Source organism: Tursiops truncatus, chromosome 1 (genome assembly GCF_011762595.2).
Source record: "Tursiops truncatus isolate mTurTru1 chromosome 1, mTurTru1.mat.Y, whole genome shotgun sequence".
NCBI classification, from domain to species: Eukaryota; Metazoa; Chordata; class Mammalia; order Artiodactyla; family Delphinidae; genus Tursiops; species Tursiops truncatus.
The window spans coordinates 63273472-63296821 of NC_047034.1; the positions used below are offsets into that span (position 1 = coordinate 63273472).

The window sequence follows — 23350 nt, forward strand, 5'->3', positions numbered from 1 at the left end:
GATAACGATACTCTTGTAGTACATGATCTGGGCATAAGTAAGAAGAAGAGAGTGTTGTGATGATATAAATTAGTCTGTTTAGGATTGTTATAATTGGAATATACTTTATAATAGCTGTTACTCATCCTATATGGGCAATTGATGAGGAGGGTGTAATTTTTTCCAGGTGAGTATGGCTCAGTCTGCCTCAGCCTCCAGCTATGATTTATAATATCACTATGATTCATAGTATATTTAGGTTGATGGATGCTGACATGTGATATAAAACTGATAGGGGTGCACTTTTGTCATGTAAATAGCATCGGGCCTGCTGTTCATGGAATGCCTTGTGTGACTTCAGACACTCAGAAATGAAATGGGGAAAGCCCTACTTTTGTGACAAGGGCGAATGTCATGAGGGTGGATGCTGCTGGATTAAAGATTTTTGTTATTCTTTGTGTTCTTTGACCAGAGTATATTAGATTAATGATAATAGCCATTATAAGTAGTATTGATGTGGTGGATCGTTTTACGAAATATTTGTTGGATGCTTCTGTAGCTTATAGGTTCATGTTTTTTATTAGAATGGGGATACAATTAACCAGTGTGAGCTTGTTATACAATTATGTTTCCTGAGAAAATGGTCAGTAAAATGATAGTAAAAACAATGAGAGTTTATTAGTACAGGAAGGATATACGACAACATTTTGGGGGTATGGGCCTGAAGCTTACTTAGAGAACCTTACTATATAGCATGTGGTGTAAAGTGGTAGCATGGAGAATGTAAAATTCTTAGGAAGAATTCAATTCCAGGAATAAGAGCATTGAAACCTCTATGATTTACTCTATCAAAGTAACTCTTTGGTCAGACATATTTCTTAAGTTTGTGGTGGGTTGCCTGGTATGATGACAGGTAGTGAAAAAAACTCTCATATGTAATGGGCTAATGTTAGTAGTAAAAAAACTTTTTATAAGAGATGTACACGTTGATCATATCAAAACTCTGGGTAGGATGCTCAGATTCATAGAAAGGAGATTGTTAGATGTGTTTTAATGATGACTTGGGCTGTATATAATTCTGGCACCTAGGGATTGTCGAATGCTCCGAAAAATAGATTGTTGTGGAAATGTTTATTATAAGGAAATTGACATATTCTCTAGGAAGGGCGGGCTGAATGGGCCTGCTACATTTTCTACAGTGAAGACATATACAGGTTTTGATTCTACTTCTGTGAAATCAAGTGGGTTTCATTGGATTTCTGCTACTGCGGAGATAATCAAATTCTGGGTAGCGGTCAGGAGAAAATTAGTCATAGGTGTTCTCGTGTAATAATTACTGTTGAAAGTGTAAATGATCCATTTATCAGTAAGACTGAGAATGGAATAACTGCTGTATTACTTCATGTGAGATTGTGTGTGCTACTGTCCCTAGAGCTCCAGTGAGTGAGTATTTTGAATGTGGAGCTCATCCAGATCTGAGGATGGAATAAATGGCTAGGTGTGATATGGCTAATATAAATAATATGCCTACATTTATAGTAATTAGTGGATAAGATATGGGAAGAGGAATTCATGTTGTGAGAGCCAGGGTTAAGGCTAGCATTGGGGCAATAATATATAAATTGATGATGTTGATGGACATAGTGGTTCTTTAATAAGTCATTTGAATGCCTCAGCAATGGGTTGTAATAAACCATGGGGGCTGATGATTTTTGGCCCTTTCTAGATTTGTATATAGCCTAGGATTTTCCATTTAGTTAATATGAGCAATGCTATGGTGAATTAAATTGGGTCATTTGTGAAAGAACGTTGATTATAAACATATTCTTAGGAAGAGGACTTGAAACAGTGCAGATAAAGGTTTCAGTTTTACATAATTACTGGGCTCTGCCACCGTAACCAACCCGGTTCTACAGTAGGGTATGTATAAATTAATTGAATGTAGATTTTATCATCATTTAGCTTGCAGACATTTTGTAAAGTAAGCCGTATTGCTCTTGTCCTTTCATACTGGAAGAAACCTGCAATAGACAGAAAGCAACCAGGATGACTCCAGTCTGAACTCAGATCATGTGAGACTTTAATCGTTGAACAAACAGACAATTAATAGCAGTTATACCATTGAAATGTCGTGATCCAGCATCAACGTCATAAACCATATTGCCGATATGAACTCCAGAATACAATTACACTGTTAACCCTAGTAAAACTTGTTCCGTTGATCAGTGTTTTTAGGAACAGGTGATAAAGCATCTTGACTAGCTGGTCTAAATTTTAATCACTCAGAGGTGGTTTTATTATCCAAAAAATAAATGGCGCTCGGAGTCAAGGTGCACCGGCTTCAGTAGTTGTGGCGCACAGGCTCAGTAGTTGTGGCCCACTGGCTTAGTTGCTCCGTGGCACGTGGTATCTTCCCGGACGAGGGATCGAACCTGTGTCCCCTGCATTGGCGGGCGAATTCTTAAGCACTGTATCACCAGGGAAGTCCCAGAATCACAGTCTCCCTTTTAATATACCTTAAGCCCAAAGAATCCATGGAACATTGTTACAGAAAATAAGACAATAAAATATTGTAAGGACTATAACAGAAGCCTATAGTACACAGTTCATATAGACACATCCCAAGCAGTTACAAAGTATATGAAAAGGGAGGCTGCAATTTTATTTTATTGTTTATTATTTTTTAACATCTTTATTGGAGTATAATTGCTTTACAATGATGTATTATTTTCTGCTTTATAACAAAGGGAATCAGTTACACATATGCAAAAGTTCCCATATTTCTTCCCTATTGCATCTCCCTCCCTCCCACCCTCCCTATCCCACCCCTCTAGGTGGTCACAAAGCACCAAGCTGCTCTCCCTGTGCTACGTGGCTGAGGGAGGCTGCAATTTTAAAAGAATAAGATAAATTATACCCACAAACTCCCAATATTTCCTGAAACATTGCAATCTGAAACCCTATTGTAGGAAGCAGAAGATTCCAGGAGACATTCTACAAATGAAGGACTCTAAATGCTGTGGTTGGATAAGGAATTCTGGAAGGAAGGTATCCTCACCCAAGGAGAGCAGGTTCCTATACTTCTCTAACATCACATCCCTGTACAGTTCCCACTGATGTTGGTTCAGGCATTCTCACTCCTCTTGAGAGAAATCTATGGCCATATCCTGGAATGTCAGCAGTCCGTGAAATTAAAGGTACACATGCCATGTGGCCACAGGAAGAGTTCATAATGTGACCCAAGAAGAAAACAGCAAGTTAAGAGAACTGGTTTTAATTTAGAAGAATGTCTTCAATTATCACAAATATATATATATATATATATATATATATATATATATATATATATATATATATATATAACAAAGTAACTTTCTCTACCTTATTTCTAACTACAAGAAAAGAGTATGGCGTGTGATTCACAAAACCAGTATAGAGACTATACTTATCTGGAAAAGAAATGATAAAATGATGGTTTCAACACAGGCATATGCATTTTTGAATGTTTTATTTATATCAAACTGGATAAAATGTGTGTATTTCTCAGACAGAAAAGACATGTCGAGGTAGAAATGTACCTTTCAACTATTCTTGGGTACACAAGTACACTGGGGAGATTGTAAAAGTGCAGATTGTGTGTGATTGAGGAGGTCCGGTGGGCCTGAGTTCTATTTTTTTAACAAGCTCATTTTTAACTAGTGATGCCACAGTCTCTGATCCGTTAAGGACAATTGTGAATAGCAGAGACATAATTAGAAAGGTAAAAATTCATATTTATTTTTAACTTAAAGTGTTTTATGGATTTTACACCTTTAATAGGACAGTAAGCACAGCAGCAACAATCATTTGTGAATGTTAACTATAGACCGTGCATCTTTCTAACTTTTTTGTGTAGGATTCCAGGAAAAAGGCCTGGGCTGCGGTCACAGTGCGGGGGCGGGGGTGGCAGGCCGGGCCGCCCCTCCAGGAACCCCGACGGGGCCCTGCGCTCCTGGCGGCTCCCTCCCCCGGCGCCTCCCTCCGTCCCGAAAGGCCTCGGGGCAGAGCGGTCCCACCCTCTGCGCCCAGAACGGAGCCCGCCTTTCCGCAGAGCTGGAAGTCCCGCAGCTCGGGGTCTCTTCCCTCCGCCGTCACGGAACTCCTCGGAGGCCGAAGGGTGGGCGGCCTCACTGAGGCTGCCGGTTCTGGAGGGGCCCCGGCGGCCGAAGCCGCGACAGTCGTGCGGACGGCGGGCCGGGTAAGTGGGCGCCGACCCTCCGCCTGGTCCGGTGCCCGGGCGGCAGCGCAAGACCAGCTTCTGAGGGACAGGGGTTCGCTGCCACCCGCCGCTGCTGTGCAGAAAGAGCGGCCCCCAGCGTCTGGTCCCGGGGAACTTCGGTCCCTCCTCTCGCCCCTGGCTTCGGCCTGGCTCGCGGGGCCTCTGGGGCGTGGGGAGGGGGCCGGCCTGAGTGTCCTGAGGGAAAACGGGGCAAGGGTGGAGCAGGGTCGGCTGCAGCCTCAGCGCCCCTCCTCCCGACTGCGGGGAAAGCGGCTGAAAACACCTCCCGAAGCTCACAGGCCCCTTATTCAGCCGAGTCTCTCTGCGCTCCTTCCTCCCTGAGCTACAGTATCGGGTGGAGGGGACAGGGCAGGGGCCGGGCGCAGGTAATGTGGAACATTAAAAGGTGATCGTTAACTAAAGAAAACCAGCTCTTCCAACGTGAGGAATGTAGCGCTTTTCTTTGTATAGGAAGATGCCAGAGTCTGGGCTCACTGAAATCCTTCCTTTCATATGCACCTCAGCTCTCTGGGGCCTGCATTCTCCATTTGCATATCCTGAATTACTCAGGGCCCGCGGCTCACACTGGAGGGCTGCAAGTGCTGATGACTGTGATATACTTTGTTTACTGAGCTGGCAAGAAATATTTCATTTCTCACAGGCTTGAGGGGCAGACAGTGAAAAAGAGTCGGAGAATCTCACTCAGCATGTACTTTGGTTTATATATAGATAATATTTATACTTAACTGTGCTAATAGAGGTTCTCAAGTCCAATCAACCAGTACTACAGCCCTCTAGGTATTCATTTCATCAATATCATAAGATAAATGCCTATAGAATTGACTTAATCCATTTAAATAGGATAATGATTTTTAAAGGAAACATAATAGAAATATAAGAACAAAACCTTTACCACCAAAGGCTGGGTCTGGAACAACCTACATAAATGTTCCATTGTTAAAATATTGAAAGATGTATTCAATAGAAATATCAACAAAAATGACAAATAATAAGGGCAGCAGAATGTTGAAATGTTCTATCTTTATCATTAAAGTGGCAGAAAATCATATATTAGTAGGCACTGGGGGCAGAAGATGCCTGATTTTATATCTTTGTCATATTTGTACAGTTGTTTCAACAAGTAACGTAAAGACAAAATGGAAAAACAAGGAGGTTTGTGCCTGAGATCACGTTGATGTGAAACCAGGGATGGCCACCTTGTGCCAGGTGAGTTAAGTTTACCTGGCAGGTAGACCGCAGAGCTCCTGAGAAGCAAGGGTTGGAATTTTTCCCCTGGGTGCCCCTTAGGTTCTGTGACTTGACTAATTATGAGTCATGTTTCGGGAAAGACCTGGTCACAGGAAAAGGGTGGGAATAGAGTGATTTGGGGAGCAGCTAACAGCATTCATCACGGCTCAGGGCCTGAATGAATTTTAAAGAAACAGGAAAACAAATGCTTCTCATGGAATCAGAGAATGTGAGGGCTGGACAATCCCACGAAATGAGGAGCACCCGTTCCATTTTCCAGATGAGGAAACAGAGGCCCAGCAAGGTGAAATCCCTCACCCAAGTTGCACCCGTCTCTCCTCCCCACTGCATGGTTCATGAAAGCAGGACTCTTCCCGTCTTGATCACTGCTGAACCCCAAAAAGGGTCAGGTATCTAGCAGCTTCTCCAAAATTTTGGTTGACTGTAGGAGTAATGCTACACTTTCTTTCTCACTCTTCTTCAGGACTGTGCCAAGAACTCCCCAGTTTTCAATGTAATTCGATAAATGTAAATATTAATTGAGTTTTGTTGTGATGAGGACTTAGGCTTTGAAGGTAACAGACTTGGTTCAGATCCTGGTTCTGCCACTCAATAGCTGTTTGGCTTTGGGAAAATTACGAAACCTCTCTGAGCTTATTTCCTCCTTTGTAAAGTGGGGTTAAACTATCTGAGCCAGCAGAGCACCTGCATGAGAGATGTGGACTAAATATTCGTCTTTCTCACTCTCCCATGCCATCTCTATGTTCTTCCCAGAGAAGTTGTACAGAAGGATATAGTACTTTAAAAAAATAATAATTAATTAATTTTTGGCTGCGTTGCGTCTTCGTTGCTATAAGCGGGCTTTCTCTAGTTGTGGCAAGCGGGGGCTACTCTTTGTTGCGGTGCGCGGGCTTCTCATTGTGGTGGCCTCTTTTGCTGCGCTTGCTGTGGAGCACCGGCTCTAGGCGAGCAGGCTTCAGTAGTTGTGGCCTGCAGGCTCAGTAGGTGTGGCACGTGGGCATACCTGCTCCTCGGCATGTGGGAACTTCCCTGACCTGGGCTCGAACCCATGTTCCCTGAGTTGGCAGGCAGATTCTTAACCACTGCACCACCAGGGAAGTCCGGTATAGAACTTTATAAAGAGGGGTTTCACTTTATGTCAGATAGTGTACATGTTTCTTGTAGAAAAGATTATTCCACTATAGAAACATTAACACGCCATACGACTACAAATGCAGTATTCTATGGGCTAGATCTTATCAGTAAATTTCATAAGTAATTGGGCAAATGACAAAGTACTAGGTACTAGGGAGTAAGAAGACTCAAATCTGGGGTTCCCCCACCCCAATTTAAAGAGCAGGGTGTGTTTTTCAAATCCATGTTTCATCTGGTCTTTGTTTCTCATCCATTCTCGGTGTCTGCCTTTCTCAAGAAGGCTCAGATCCTCCGCTTTCACACCTTCCTGGCTGGCTGTGCCCCAGCTCCCGTCCTGGACCCTCCGCATGCCTGGGTGTGCCTGCTCTCCCTGTGCATCACCAGCTTTGCCAGGGAGCTGCTGTATCGTGCACTGCTTGCTGCACCCCAGGGTACCTAGACCCTTCTGGTACATGAAGTACACCCTCATCACCATGAGTGCACGCCCATCCCCTTACCTTATATCCTGCCTCTAAGCCAGGCTTGGGGGTGACTCCAGTGTGCATTCAGCTATGTGAGCTGCTGGGATAAAAGCGAAGTTCCCAACTTTAGAAGTTGCAGGCTTGAGGGGCACACAGTGATTTAAAGTCGGGTCACCTGACTTAAAGGGGGGGCTGATTGATTTAAAGCCAAGGCAGCTGACTTAAAGCCTGCGTCCCCCAGCTGCAGGAAGAGACCAACTTTGGGGGTGCTCGGGTTCGCTCCAAGCCAGCACTGCTGTTCAGGAAGAGCTTCCAGTAGCGTCTTAGTGCAGGGGAACTTGGTGCCTTGTCTTGCCCCTGCCCTCAGAGGGGGGCCACCGGCTCTTCTGGAGGAGAATCAGGGAGGGGAAAGTGCAGAGTCCTGGCTGGAGTTGCGGCACCCCTTGTCTGATGGCAGGGAAGCGGGGGCGGGGCTGTGTGGTGTCCTGGGCTTGGACTCACCAGGTCGACTCAGCGTCTCAGCCTCCTAACCTCCCCACACACACCCCACAAAAGTTTCCAATAATATGTAATTGCGCCTTAGGTTCTCGGTTTTCAAACTCATACCCAGGCTCCCAGGTCCCTTGATTCATCCAATTCCTCTGTGCTCTTTCTTCTACTAGATACAGTCCGAGAGGGAGGGGCTGGGGGATGGGACTGGAGGGTCCCCGGCAGCACTGGCCTCAGCTGACTAAAGAGATCTGGGGCCTGTGCTCTCACATGTGTCCGAGGACCCTTAAGGCGGAATCGAGGGGGCCAGTTAGAGGCAGTCCTTGCTGCCTCAAGTGAGTATGGATCACCGTCCGTTAGGGAGCACGCTGACCCCTGAGAAGTACTGTTAGGAGGATGTGTTCCTCTCTCGGCTTCAAGGACGTGGGTGGACTTCAGGGCTTCAGTTCCCCTCCAGGCCTCCAGGTCCGACTGCCCCCCAGCGGCCTTGCAGACCTGGCTTCCTGTCCCAGAACTTTCCAGGCTCCAGGAAGAATCCAGACTGCAGAGATGGTGCCTGAGGGCTCCCGCTTAAGAAGTGCTGCCCCTGGGGACCCAACAGTGGAGGGAGGAAGGCTGAAAGGAGTGTGGGGGTGGGGTAGGGAGGGGTGGCTGACCTGGGAGTTGTTGAGAGAGAAATATTGCCTTCCACAGCCCATGCCCCCTGCAGCTGACCCACTGATGCCATAGGATCTCAGGGCCGTTTAGTCAGAGATGCCTCTGCTTGTTTACTCCTGTGTTCAAAACTACGCAAAACCAACTCTTCATCCTCTTGCTGCCTTGCCAGGACTTTTAAAGTACTGTTCTTTTGAAGCACTCATTCCCTAAACTGCAGTTTGGAGCTGTCCCAGCTATTTAAAAGTGTTCTCCTTAAACTGAGACTAAATCCTACTCTTTTGGAAAAACGACCTTCACTTCAGAGGAGATCATCTTTTCTGCCCATTCCTTCTTTCTACTTCCCTCTTAAGCACCCCTGTGCTCAAAGAGCTTGGTGATTTATTTTCTGCTTGATGCCAAAAAGAAACCTTCCTCATGCACCCCAAAAAGCTTTCCTTGAACATAGGTGTTTCAAAACCATGACAGTGTTTTGCAGTTAGTATACACTGGGTAGACTGCCTAGCAATCCCTCCAAGAGCCAGAGGTGAGTGACACCTTTACTTATTTGATTGGCTGTCCTTCAAGTTTAGGAAGGTCCCATTCTTATGCCCCAGCAGATAAGAGAGAGCCCTGGATGGCTGTGGCTGTGATTAGATAACTTCTGATGATTTTATTTCCCTTGCTGAGCTGCTGCTTCTAGGTTAAATTCATTTTATTACCTGTCCTTTTTTTTTTTTTTTTTTTTTTTTTTTTTTGCAGTACGCGGGCCTCTCATTGTTGTGGTCTCTCCCGTTGTGGAGCACAGGCTCCGGACGCGCAGGCTCAGCGGCCATGGCTCACGGGCCTAGCCGCTCCACGGCATGTGGCATCATCCCGGACCGGGGCACGAACCCGTGTCCCCTGCATTGGCAGGCGGACTCTCAACCACTGCGCCACCTGGGAAGCCCTACCTGTCCATTTTTAAAGAAAGGCTGACAATGTCACTGTAATAGGTCAGGAGTCTGAGCTCAGGGTTGGTCAAAGGTACTCACAGGGAAGAAGGTGGTTAAAAATAGGTGGGTAAAATAGGAGGGTTGGCAAGTACAGCCAGGACAGCCGTGTTCACCGTGCATACTAATAAAGGCCAGAATCTCCTCATTTATCTCTGGTGGGAAGTTCTGATGGTTTCACAGGATCAAACTCAAATCATATTCAAACTAGGGGGCTTCCCTGGTGGCGCAGTGGTTGGGAATATGCCTGCCGATGGAGGGGATGCGGGTTCGTGCCCCGGTCCGGGAAGATCCCACATGCCGCGGAGCGGCTGGGCCCGTGAGCCATGGCCACTGAGCCTGCGCGTCCGGAGCCTGTGCTCCGCAACGGGAGAGGCCACAACAGTGAGAGGCCTGCATACTGCAAATAAAAATACAAACTAGGGTATTTCCCCTGAGCATAAAAGTAAGTATCCACCCCTTGCAGGAGTCGCTACTGAGGAATAAAGAAGCAGATGTAGAGAACGAACTTGAGGACACAGAGAGGGGGAAGGGTAAGCTGAGATGAAGTGAGAGAGTGGCATAGACATGTATACAGTACCAAAGGTGAAATAGATAGCTAGTGGGAAGCTGCTGCATATAGCACAGGGAGATCAGCTCAGTGCTTTGTGACCACCTAGAGGTGGGATAGGGAGGATGGGAGGGAGGCGCAAGATGTGGGAGATATGGGGGTGTATGTATACGAATAGCTGATTCACTTTGTTATACAGCAGAAGCTAACACAACATGGTAAAGCAATTATACTCCAATAAAGATGTTAACAACAACAGCAAAAACCCCCAAAAAACTAAGTCAGTCAAGCCAAGGGAGACATTGTATGTGTTTACAGTTCAAGAAATCCAGAAGAGAATCCTTTACTCTGTATGCAATGAATGGTCCATTTGAAAAGAAAAAAACTTTCTGAAATGTTGTTTTTCCATTTATTGTTCAGAACATCATTTTTACACCTCTGCATTTCTTACTATTCAAAGCCAAGTCACGTGAGTTACAGGGAAGCAGCTGATTGATTTAAAGTTGGGTCATGTGATTTAAAAAGCAGTGGCAGTTGATTGATTTAAATCCTGGTCATGTGACGTGAGGAGGGAGTGCTAAAAACTGCTTTTTCATCTCTGGCTCAGAATATCATATTTACCTTGGTTTTTCTTATGATTTAGAAAACTTGAGCTGTCTCTCCTTGGAATCATCAGGAGAAAAATACAGTATTTCAGGTTCATTCTTGAAACCAACTTCTTACGGTTAAGGCGTATTGACTAAAAGATCTTCCTTCCAGAGATTCCGAACCTCTGTAGGACACTTCATTGTAATTGGGGAAAAAGGAGAATGAAATCAGGCCAGCGGCTGCAGAGGGCAAGGCAGCCCCCAGGACTAGGGAAGGAGGAGGAGGAAGGGCTGAGAGTTGCCATTAGAGAAGACAAGGTTCAGAGGGCGCTGAAGCACCGGCAGAGCCCACCTGCACTCCCACTTTGGCACTCCAGGATCAGAGTTGTGTTTGGAGATGGGGTTGTTGTAACCCCAAGGAGGTGAGCAGAGAGGAGGAGTTGATTACCGGTCTCCTCTGACTCTCTGGCCCACATTACCTGGCTTCACAGGGGGGACAGAGTTTTGCTTTCAGCAACTGAGGGGGCACTTCTAGCCTGGTGGGGTTGCCCAGTGGCCCGACAGCCTGACAGGCTGACTGCGGTGTGACCGCCCTTTGTTTCTCCAGAATCTGTACATCAGGAGGTGCATAGCTGCGGGAGCCCATTCACCGCCCTCCCCCCAAGGGGGATGGCACCTTCCCTGGCGGTACCCTATGATCACCAGGTACTTGAAATGAATGCAAGTGTTTTGACTTCAAGGAAGAGCTCACATAACCCCTTCTGCCTCATAATGTGTGGGATTTACTCTAATGGAAGGACATTATAAAGAACAGGTAGAAAACTCACCTGTTGGTCTCCACGTAGGAGTTTATTTTGCACGAATCCCTCCTACACGAGTAGATAGCAGAGGTTTATTTTTGTTCCTGTGTGTGTAGTTGTGGCAGAGGATGTAGGTATGGTGATTTGAAGCCCTGAAAGAAATATTCTCAGAATTCTCAAGACTTCTCTTGATTGGAATCGAGAGAGACCTGGAAAAGGAGGAAAAGAAAAGGAGGAGGGAGAACGAACGACTGTTTCTCAGTAAATTCACCTGCTTGGTTGATTGTTCTGTCTTCTCATTTCTTTTAAATTCTATGTATGTCTAATGGAATAATGTAGAAAGGCTGATTTTTATGGTTTAAAAGATTTTACATCACACACTAGAAGTGGCTAACAGAACTTACTCAAATCAATGTTACATAGAGACTTTGATATTAAATTTGTATACTAAAATTGGTTAATCCAAATTTTCTGTTTCTTTTTGAGTGAATATTTGGAACATATTTTTGTAGATAATAATTTATCTTAGGTGTACAGAATGGTGAGAATGGGTACCATTTTTCACCACTTAAATGATTTCTTTTAAATGAATAGATCGTACACTTTAATTGCCAATGTTGTGTCTTACATGTTGTTTTTTAATTCCTTGATTTCCAAAACTTGTGCTTATTTAATTGATTTCTATCTAACAATCTCCTCTTTATTGTTTCTTTATATTTTATTGATCTATAGTTAATTTACATTATTATATTAGTTTCAGAGGTACAACATAGTGATTCATAAATGTTTAGCTTGTTCTCCATTTATACTTATTATAAAAGAGTGGCTCTATTCCCCATGCTATACAGTACGTCACTGTAGATTATTGATTTTATACATAGTGGATTCTTCCTCAGAATCTCCTACCACTATTTTGCTCCTCCACCCTGTCTCTCCCTGCTGGTAACCACTAGTCTGTTGTTTAATCTGGGAGTCTGTTTTGTTGTTGTTGTTGTTGTATTCAATTTTTTAGATGCCACATGTAAGTGATAACCTACCAGGCTTGTTTTCTCTGCAGCTTATTTTACTAAGCATAATACCCTCCAGGTCCATCCATGTTCTTGCAAATGGCAAAATTTCATCTTTTGCTGAAGTCATCATAGAAAATCGTTTTTATCCCCTAACGTATTGATGAACACTTAGTTTGACTCTGTATCTTAGCTATGGCAAATAACACTTTTACGAACATTGGTGTGCAGTTATGTTTTTGAAATAGTGTTTTTGTCTTCTTGTTATATACCCAAGAGTGAAATTGCAGGATATTATGGTAATTCTGTTTTTAGTTTTTTGTGGAACCTCCATTCTGCTTTCCACAGTAGCTGCACTACTTCACATTCACGTCAAGAGTGTACAAGAGCTTCCTTTTCTCCACATCCTCACTAATCTTTGTTATTTGTGACCTTTTTGATGACAGCCATTCTGACAAGCCTGAGGTGATATATCTCATTGTTTTTTTTTTTTTTTGCGGTACGCGGGCCTCTCACTGTTGTGGCCTCTCCCGCTGCGGAGCACAGGCTCCAGACGCAGCCCCAGCGGCCATGGCTCACGGGCCCAGCCGCTCCACGGCACGTGGGATCCTCCCGGACCGGGGCACGAACCCGTGTCCCCTGCATCGGCAGGCGGACCCTCAACCACTGTGCCACCAGGGAAGCCCCTATCTCATTGTTTTGATTCGCATTTTATTGCTGGAATAGCTATGTTTAGCATCTTTGTGAGTTCTGGCTGTCTATCTGTATTTTTTCCTTGGAAAAATGTCTATTTAGGTCTTCTCATATTTTTAAAAAAGATTTTGGGTGTTGTTCTGATATTGAGTTTTATGTGCTGTTTCTGTAGTTTAGATATGAACCCTTGCTTGGTCATCTTTTTGGTGTTAACCTCTTATCATGTGCAAATATTGTCTCTCCTTCAGCAGGTGGTCTTTTCATTTTGTTTTTGGTTTCCTTTGCTGTGCAAAATCTTTTAAGTTTAGTGAAGTCCCATTTGTTTATTCTTGCTTTTGTTTCATTTGCCTTAGCAGACTGAACCCAAAACTGTTGCAATCATTTATGTTGAAGAATGTTCTGTATTTTCCTCTAGGGGTTTTATGGACCTATATTTAAGTCTTTATTCAGTTTTGCGTTTATTTTATATATGGTGTGCTAAAATACTCTAATTTTATTCTTTTCCATGTAGCTGACCAGTTTTCCCAGTAACACTTATTGAAGAGACAGTTTTTTCTCCATATTGCCTGCTTTGGCATAAATCAATTAAATATAAGTGTGTGGGCTTCCTTCTGGGATCTCTTCTATTCCAGTGATCTTTGTGTCTGTTTTTGCTCCGGTCCAGTTCTCTGATTACTGTCGCTTTGCAGTATAATCTGAAGTCAAGGTGCCGTGATGCCTCCAGCTCTGTTCTTTCTCAAGATTGTTTGGCTACTTGGGATCTTTGTGTTTCTATACAAATTTTAAAATTACTTTTTCAAGTTCTGTGAAAATGCTTTGGTATTCTGAAAGGGATTGCATTAAATCTGTAGATTGTCTTTGGTAGTATGGTTATTTTAACAGTATTAATTCTTCCAGTCCATGCACCTGCTATATTTTCCCATCTTTTCTGTTGCCTTCAACTTCTTTCACCAATGGCTGGTAGATTTCTGAGCACATGTCTTTTACCTGCTTAGGGGTGTTTGTTCCTAAGTATCTTATTCTTTTTGGTGTGATTGCATATGGCATTGTTTTCTTAATTTTTTTCTTTCTGACAGCTTTGAGTTTTGTTTTTTCTTCTTTTTCTAATTCCTTCAGGTGTAATGTTAGATTGTTTATTTGATATTTTTCTTGTTTCCTAAGAATAAGCTTGTATCACTATAACTTCCCCCTGTGAACTGCGTTGGCTGTGTCCCATAGATTGTGGATCATTGTGTGTTCATTTTCATTTGTCTTGGGTATTTTTAGAATCCCTCTTTAATTTCTTCAGTGTTTCTTTCTTCCCCTTTTATTCCCTTCATCTGTGATGTGAGGACTATCTTTAATATTATGTTTGGATTTCTTTCAGGGGTGTGTGTGTGTGTGTGTGTGTGTGTGATTATTTAAGTTGCTGAGCTCTTAATTTCACATGGAGACTAACAACCCTGCACTGTTACTCTCCTCCCCCACAGTTACTGAATTTGACCTTATATTTTACATCTATTTGTTTTGTGTGTCCCTGAACTTCTTATTGTGAATATAGATGATTTTATCAGTGTTTTCTTTCATCCTTCCCATTAGCTATGTACATGGTTGATTTCCTGCCTTTGTTGAATATTGGCCTTATCCAATAAGGTTTTTCCTTTAGTAAGTTTCCTTTCCTAATTTTTAGGTTTCAGTCATGGCCTTTCCTTTTTTACTGAGAAAAGCCCCTTTAAGATTTCTCATAAAGCTGGTTTGGTGTTGCTGAGCTCTTTTAATTTTGCTTCTCTGTAAAACTTTAGATCTCACCATCAAATCTGAAGGAGAGCCTTGCTGGGTAGAGTATTTTTGGTTATAGGCTTTTCCCTTTCATGACTTTAAACATACCATGCCACTCCTTTCTGGCATGCAGAGGTTATCCTGAAAAGTCAGCTGATAACTTTATGCAAGTTCCCATGTTTGTAACTTGTTGCTTTTCCTTTGCTGCTTTTAATAGTGTCTTTTTATTTTTTTTTGCCATTTTAATTACAGTGAGTCTTGGTGTGGTCCTATTTGGGTTGATCCTGTTTTGGCCTTACTGTGTTTACTGGACATGGATTTTTGTTTTCTTTCCCAGGTTATGGAAGTTTTCAGCTCTATGTCTTCAGGTATGTTCTACACTGCTTTCTCTTTCCTTTTTTGCTCTGGGACCAGTATATTGCAAATATTAGTACACTTGATGTTGTTTCACAAGTCTGTTCAACGTTCCTCATTTCATTTTTTTTGTTTGTTTGTTTTCGTTCTGTTGCGTTACGCGGGCCTCTCACTGTTGTGGCCTCTCCCGTTGCGGAGCACAGGCTCTGGACGCGCAGGCTCAGCGACCATGGCTCACGGGCCCAGCCACTCTGCGGCATGTGGGATCTTCCCAGACCGGGGCACGAAGCCGTGTCCCCTGCATCAGCAGGCAGACTCTCAACCACTGCGCCACCAGGGAAGCCCCCTCATTTCATTTTAATCTATTGTTTTACCATTCATCTTCAGTGATTGCCAGTACTCTGTCCTCAGTTTTCTGATTCATTCCTCTGTATCATTTAGTCTACAGTAGTTTCCTTTTAGTGTATTTTTCATTTCAGTTATTGTATTCCTCATCTCTCTTTTGTTGTTCTTTAATGGTCTAACTTTTTAAAAAAATTCTAACTTCTTGCTCTGGTTGTCGGTTCTTCTCCTGAGTTCTTTGATCATCTTTATAGTCATTACCTTGAACTCTTTGTTGAGGAGATTGGCTATCTCCACTTCACTTAGATCTTCTTCTGAGTTCTTATCTCGTTCCTTCATTTGGATCGTGTTTCTGTGTCACCTCATTTTTCTTAACTTGCTGTTTTTATTGCTATGTATGTAGTAGGCTTGTTACACTTGCTGACCTTGGAGAAGTGGCCTTTTGTAGGAGAGGTCCTATGTGTCCCAGCAGCCCACTGTCCCCTGGTCACTAGAACTGTATGTTCTAGGTGTACCCCCTATGTGGGCTGCTTGGGCTCTTCTGTTGTGGTGGGCTGACTACTGTGGGTGGTCTGGTAGGCTTGGCTGCCCCCAGAGTGCATGTTTGCCAGACTCTGCCTAGTATGGAGGCTGTCTGTGCTGCTTGGTGAGGCTAAATCATAAGGCAGCTGGCTGCACAACTCTGGGGACACCACATCTAGTGCTGGATCATTTATGGGTTGAATTGCAGTCCAGGTGATATCAGGGCTAGTGCCCAGTCACTGGTCCTGGGGCTATGCTGGCTACTGGGAGTAAGACACAGGTCCTGAGTTCTGGCTGCAGGACCCAGGAGTCACAGAGTTGGTGTTGGATCACTGTCCCTGACACAACTATCTGCAGGGTCTGGGGTATCCCTAATCTTGTATTGGCATTCTGATGGGCAGGGTCAGGACCCAGCTGAGTCCATGGCTGCTTCTGGCCTGCAAGTGAGTGTTCTGGTCACACAGGCTGCTGGACGGTGGTATTCCTGAAGCTGGTGTGTGCCTGTTGGTGTATGAGGCTGATCCCACTGCTAGAGCAGGTTTGCTGTTGGGTAGGTCCAAGCTCCATCTGGTCCCTGTTCAGTAATCACCTGCTGATGGTGAGGCTGATTCCAAGGCCAGAGCAGTTAATCTGGTGATCCCGTGGAGCATGTTTTAGAAAGGGAGAGGGTAGAGATGGAAACAGCAGTCAGAAGACAGTTATACCGATCTAGGTGAAATGAGAGACTAAGCTGGAATCAATGGAAATAAGATAGTCAGCTATCGTCAAGAGTAGGTATTTTCGAATAAAAGTCAATATATTAGAAAGTGTAATCCTGGATTAACGTTACGTATTAATGATAGGAGTAACATCCTTTCAAGTTTTGTGAAAAGGTATCTTTATTTCTTCCGGTAATGAATTGGCCTAGAGAAACGGAACTATACTGGGAAATGTGTAAATATAAGAATATTCCTTCTAATATTAGAAATTATGATATATAGAGATAAAAACGTTGAGCTCATAATCTAGAATTTGATAAGGTCACAAAAGTTGGAATCTAATCAATGCCTCTGCTCTCAGGAAAGATTACCTCCAAAATCTATAAAGATCTATAGTTGTATATTTAATTTATAAAGATCCTGAAGGTGAGACTCTTAAGAGAGATAAAGTCAGGGTTAGGGGCTCTGGAAGGTTCAAATAGTAATTCGTAAGGTTTGGAGATTAGAACGAAGCTTCTTATTTATTATTATCATTCTAACTTCTACTAGTTATTCCTACTAATTAGATATCTAATAGCTAATTGAGGCAATATTTTCCTTTTACCTTTCCTAGAGATTTATCCTGCAATAAAATACCGTCTATCAAAAAACATACATGTGAACCAATGCCTTTTTGGCAGTTTATGTAAGTTACAAATATAACTTCATTATATTTGGAATTTTTATAAAGCTTAATTTTTTATAAAATTAATTTGTTACTCATTTTGAAATATGATTAAAAATATTACTAAAATTATGTAGCAAATCCTTTTTGTCTCTAGCAAAGATTAGTGTGAGAATTATTACACAGATCAGAGGAATCTTTATGGAGCAGTGGTTCTCACCCAGGGTGATTTTGCACGCAGGTGACATTTGGTAGTGTCTGGAGATATTTTTCCTTGTCAGAACTGTATATGCTACTGGCATCTAGTGGACAGAGGCCAGAGATGCTACAAAACATCCAACTGTTCAGGAGAGCCTCCCACAGCAAAGAATTATCCAGCCCAAAATGCCAAGAGTGCTGCCTTTCTAGAGAAATAAAGATCACTTAACACAAGTATTTAATGAACATTTACTATTTTCTATCTAATGCACCACATATATAATCATGAAAGTATAAATCATAATATCTTCCACAGTGAGATTTCTTTAGTGTATATGGAGGGAGTAGTGATGTTATGTTTCATCATATATAAATTAGAATGATTGCCAAAGGATAAATGTTCTGAAAGAATACATATTTTTCTTCTTCTTTTGCTTGTGTCCTTTTTTGTAGAAATCTTGGTTGCAGTTTACTCACAGAACTGAGCTTTGGAACATCCAGGCCCGGCATGGAATGCAGTTTTTCCACAAGTAGTAAGTGAAATAGAAGATGAATACATGTAAGAAACTGTGTGTAAAAGCATCATGCAGTTATTGATTAGCTGGGTGTAAGACCAGTATGAATTCTGGAAAACATGTCTTGAGAGCCATTTATTTTATTTTTTCAAATGAGGAAACTAGGGAACAAAGAGGCCAAGAGACTTGTATAAGTCATATATATGAAACGCTCTGCTTTCCATAGTACTGATCTTTGGCATGGGCAATAAAAGGCACCAAGCAAAAACGGTCAAATTAGCATTGTCATGGAAACCCACTGATGCCTCTCCAATATGCGAATGGTCCATGAAGTTCCACTTTTGAATTTAACTTTGAATCCTCCTCATGTGCGAAGTTCCTAACTGCTTAAAATGTATGCAACACAGAGCTGCAAAGAACTAAGTTTAGCACCGAATTATTCAGGGAGCAAAAGGTGTGGGTGCTTCCCCAAGCATTATTAGCTCTTTTAAATGGTAAGGCAGAAAGAATTCCTGAACACCCACCACAGGGATCTCTCCAGGCAACCAGAACATTATTTTTCAAAAAGCATATATCTCTGAAGTGAATTGTCTGTGGCCAATGGGAACCTTTGAGGTATGGAAAAAGATGTTGTTTGTGTTCAGCTGTAGTGTGAAAAATATAAAGAAAATACATTGCTGTAGCCTAATTCAGTATACTTTCTTTGCTGACTACTCTTAAATAAGAAGTGTGGGTTTTACACCCCTTCAGCTCAAAAATTCTGTGATTTCTCATGACACAAATAAATGATAGAGGGTATGTTCAATGGACCGAAGGTGATTTCAGACTCAAGGTAAAAACGAGCTCTTCTACACCTGGCTTTGAAAAAGACTCTCTTACGTGCCTTGTGGTTCAGAAATCCAGTTTCACACAGTTCACACATTTTGGGTGAATGAAGGTGTTGAGGCTGTGTCTGGAGCTGGATTAGCAATTCCTGCAGATGCCTATCTTTAGCGCCCTCCTTCCTTTCCCTTGTTAGTTTGCTGATGCCTACCTTGGGGAGATAGCACCAAGGGTCAGTTTTTCTTTTCCAGCACACCGGAGAGCAGTCTGATGAGGTCCCTTCACCAGGAAGTTTTAGTAGCGACAATACAACGTCTTAAACTCACCACCTTTCCTAAACATCCTATAACACCAAGAGTTCATTATAAGAATCAGAGTTTCACTATAGTTATGTAGGCAACACGGGAAATACATTGTGGTAATAAATAAATAAATAAATCACAGTTTAAAAATTAATGAATTCATTCAAAAACATTCACTGAGTGCCATGCCCACTGTGTGTCAGCACTGTACTAAGTGCTGGGGATACAAAGGGCAGGGACCTGCTCCCCAAGAAACTTTCATACTGAAAGGAGAAAGATGGATGTTGATGGGAAAACATATGTGAGAGCTATTCGAGCATCTATGCAGCAAGGTAACAAGGTGAGGGACGGGGGTGATGAAGTAGAAAATGCGTGGTAGGTTAGAAAAGGTTTGTAATGGAAGAGGCACCAACTTGTTCCTTTTGAATTTGTGTTCCTCTTAAATGACAGAAAAAGGTAATGAAAGAATCAGATCTATCTGGTGTTGTAAATAAATTAGTACTGTACTCCTAAAACTCGTTCACAGTTACTTTCAAAAGATTGTCACAGTATAGTAAGTCTTTGTTTTGGGATAAGTCTTTCTAATACACAAAGCTAATTTGATTCAGGAAACATTTGCCATGGTGAGTTATAAACTTTATTGCATCTCTTTCCAAAGGCTAGCCACCAAGGGAAGATGCCACCCTCGAGTTAAGTCATTTTACTACCTATAATGACATATTACTGGGGTGTTTATAAGTTTCCTGCATTAAATAAGTTTGGGAAAGGGCCCCAGCTGAGGTGGATTTATCATGAATTCAATGAAGCTTAGGCTTCAGGGCTCCTGGCTTGCAGAGGTCCCTTCCAAGGTCTTGAGAAGGGTCCTAGCGATTTTTGTATTCACAATTTTGCATGTTTTTATTTGATAGGATTTTCCAAAGTAGATGAGCTTCAGGCCCCACAAAACCTTGATTCATCACCGGGCTGCAGGTAATTATAAGTCAGTAGATTACTGGAATGAAGCCTCTCTGTTATTGATAAATATCAGGTGAAGTAGTTAGCAGTGTCGTAGTCTATTTTATATCTGAAATCAACCTCAAAAATGAGCCAAGAGCTTATTAATTAATAAAGTACCACTTTTTGAATGTTGGTAGTAATCATATCTCTTTCAGATAAAATCAGGAATGAAATATATTATGGAAAAGGAGCAGTGGTTGATAATCCTAAATGTTAAGTATACTTTTTCTTTCTGACTTTATAGTGTTTCTCCTTCATTCACCTATGAAGGTCCAGACTGATGGCTTATTTTTAAAAATTCTTTTAGTCACTTCATTGGTTCTAACAATACAAGCTCCATGATTTTAGAAACTGTAGGACTCTACGATGTAGAAAGGCTATATAACTTAACCAAACAGAGCACATTCACATGCTGCCTTCTCTGTGGTACATTAATATGGTACCAAGGGCTTCCCTGGTGGTGCAGTGGTTGAGAGTCTGCCTGCTGATGCGGGGGACGCGGGTTCGTGCCCCGGTCCGGGAGGATCCCGCATGCCGCGGAGCGGCTGGGCCCGTGGGACATGGTCCGGAGCCTGTGCTCTGCAGCGGGAGAGGCCGCAACAACGAGAGGCCCGCGTACCGCAAAAAAAAAAAAAAAGTAAAAATAATATGGTACCAAGAACATAAGCACTAAGAGAGAATAAGGGGAAAATCAAAGCCTTATCCCTATTGAATTATTTACCTCATTGTTGAGAATATCAATAAGGGAGTGTGGCCACACTATGAAGGCAAATTGAGCTGCGGTCACAGAGCCGCACTAATGCTTCCCCAGTCAGCTAGCGTTGGTTTCCTTTAGATAGCTATGTACACACAAAAGTTTATACACTTCAGGGTGCTGTCATCACTTTTTGCTATGTACTAGAATCCTGGCACCTTCTCAGATTTAGAAAAGCATTAACACTAAAACCAAAAATAACTTGGGTCTGCTCTTTGGGGTGATTCAGGGTGGCTGTTTTATTTGTAATAGTTCAAAATTTTGAGATTGTCACACCTAGCAACCACTATGCTTTTCTTCTCCCAACTGCCTCTTATTCTTCCCAACTGTAGTATTTTCTCCCATTCTATATGTTTTTTCACTTGCTTGATAGTGTCCTTTGAAGCACAAACTTTTTAATTTTTATAAAATCCCATTCATCTATTTTTCCTTTGGTTGTTTGTACTTCTGGTATCATATCTAAGAAACTATTGTCTAATGCAAGGTCATAAAGATTTACTCCTGTGTTTTCTTCTAAGAGTTTTATAGCCTTAGCTCTTACATTTGGATATTTGATCCATTGGGAGTTTATTTTCATATATGGTGTGAAGTGTAGGAGTCCAGCTTCATTATTTTGTGTCTGGATGTACAGTTGTCCCAGTATCATTTGAAAAGACTGTTCTTTCCACATTGAATTGTTTTGGTACGCTTGTTGAAAATCAATAGACCAAAAATATGAGGGTTTATTTCTATACTGTCATTTCTGTTCCATTGATATACATGTCTGTTCTTATTCCAGTACCACACTGTGATTGCAGTAGCTTTGAAGTATTGAAACCAGGATGTGTGAGTCCTCCCACTTTGTTCTTTACCAACATTGTTTTGGTTATTCTGTTTCCTTGAATTGCCATATGAATTTTGGAATTATTGGCAATTTCTGGAAAGATATCAGCTCAGATTTTGATAGGAATTGCAATGGAACCATAGGTCGATTTGGGAAGTAGTGACATTTTAATAAGATTATCTTCCCGTCCATGAATCCAGCATGTCTTTATATTTATTTAGATCTTCTTCAATTTCTTTCAACAGTTTTGTACTTTTCAGTGTGAATCTTGGACTTACTTGGTTAAGTTTTTCCCTAAGTATTTTTTTTCTTGTGGTGCTGTTAACACATGGAATTGTTTCTTTTCTTAATTTCATTTTTGGATTACTCATTGCTGGTGTGTAGAAATAATATTGATCTTATATCCTACAACCTTGATGAATTCTTTTATTAATGCTAACAGTTATTTTCCTAGATTCCCAGGAATATGTCTTTTGGTCTTCCAGTTTCCCAGGAATACATTGGCACATTTCAAAGTCTCTGTGGACTTCTCATTCCTCAGCTTTTCTTTTTAAGCTTTTCGGTTGGGCTGTTTATTGCCCCAAACTGTTATCCATTGCCTCATGCAACCGCCATTTTAAAATATTTGCTTGAAAACGTTTTCCAGAAATGCAACCTGAGGAATGGCTTTTCTCACTAGACAGCTCTCAGTCAGGTCAAAGGGCAAGCCTTGCAAGTGATGTCTTCCAGGGGACCACCAGACATGTTAAACAATGACAGTTCTTTGGGAATGAGGCTTTGAAGGACCTCCCAGTCCATGCTGCTTCTTCTGGTACCAGGGATGTGGGCTATTTTTCAAGACTACCACTGGCATGGAGAGCAAAGGTCAAGGACAAGTTCAAGCAACACAGATCTCATTGTCCTTACAGAAATTAATTTGTTTTCCTTGAATAAATTGCTCCCCAATGTGCAGTAAGCCTGTTGGTTAAATCTCCAGAGTTCAGAAGAAGTTGATTCTGACCATTTTTGCCAGTTTTGTTGTTGTTGCTGTTGTTACTGGTATTGTTGCTTCTATGGAGGGATGAATTTTCAGATGTCCTTCCTCCATCATTTTTACTGATTTTCCTGCAATATTTTTTTAAAAGTCTCTAAAGTCTCAATGACCATAGACTAATTAAATATTTGTCATGGGAGATGATTAAGGAAAAAATAAATTAAAAGATAAATACTAACTAAAAAGAGAAAATATAATTCTCATAGAGGCTTTCCCAGATGGGTAGATGAAGACTGAAAAGGTATTTCTATATTTAGTGCTCTGAAAATTAAGGTTAAATTAACATATGTTTAACACACCCCCACTTTTTTTTCATTCAGGTTAAACACAGGCTTTAGAGTCAGAACTGAGTTCAAATTCCAGCTCTGCTTCCTACTAACTTGATGACTTAGGACAAGTTATGTAACTTCTCTGTGCCTCAGTTTCCTCATTCGTACAATGGGGTAATATATCTATCACATAAAGGTTACTGTGCGGATTGACTATTAAATGCTGATCACAGATGCCTGGCAACCCAAAAGATACTAGTTTTGGTAATTATCTTTATAAGATTCTTCAAAAATACGCTAATAATTCTTGAGTAGAGTTAACCTAAAGTCATATATTCTTTTCTTTCTTCCTGTGTCTTTTGGTCTTTTTTCCCCTATTTGTTTTAAAGAAGTAAGAAGAAAAAAAAAAAGAGAGAAGGAACTAAGAAGAAAATGTATTCCAGCATTT

At 41.9% G+C, this 23350-nt stretch overlaps 1 protein-coding gene across 1 annotated transcript in view; it reads left to right on the top strand.

Annotated features, from left to right (window-relative positions):
- Nucleotides 1-4049: 4049 nt before the first annotated feature.
- LOC109548396 (leucine-rich repeat-containing protein 37A3-like) overlaps nt 4050-23350 on the top strand; it is a 44356-nt gene continuing 25055 nt past the window's right edge. The window contains exons 1-2 of the mRNA XM_073804833.1: nt 4050-4216; nt 17842-17921. The gene's annotated coding sequence lies outside the window, so the exon portion shown is untranslated. The remainder of the gene's footprint in view (nt 4217-17841; nt 17922-23350) is intronic.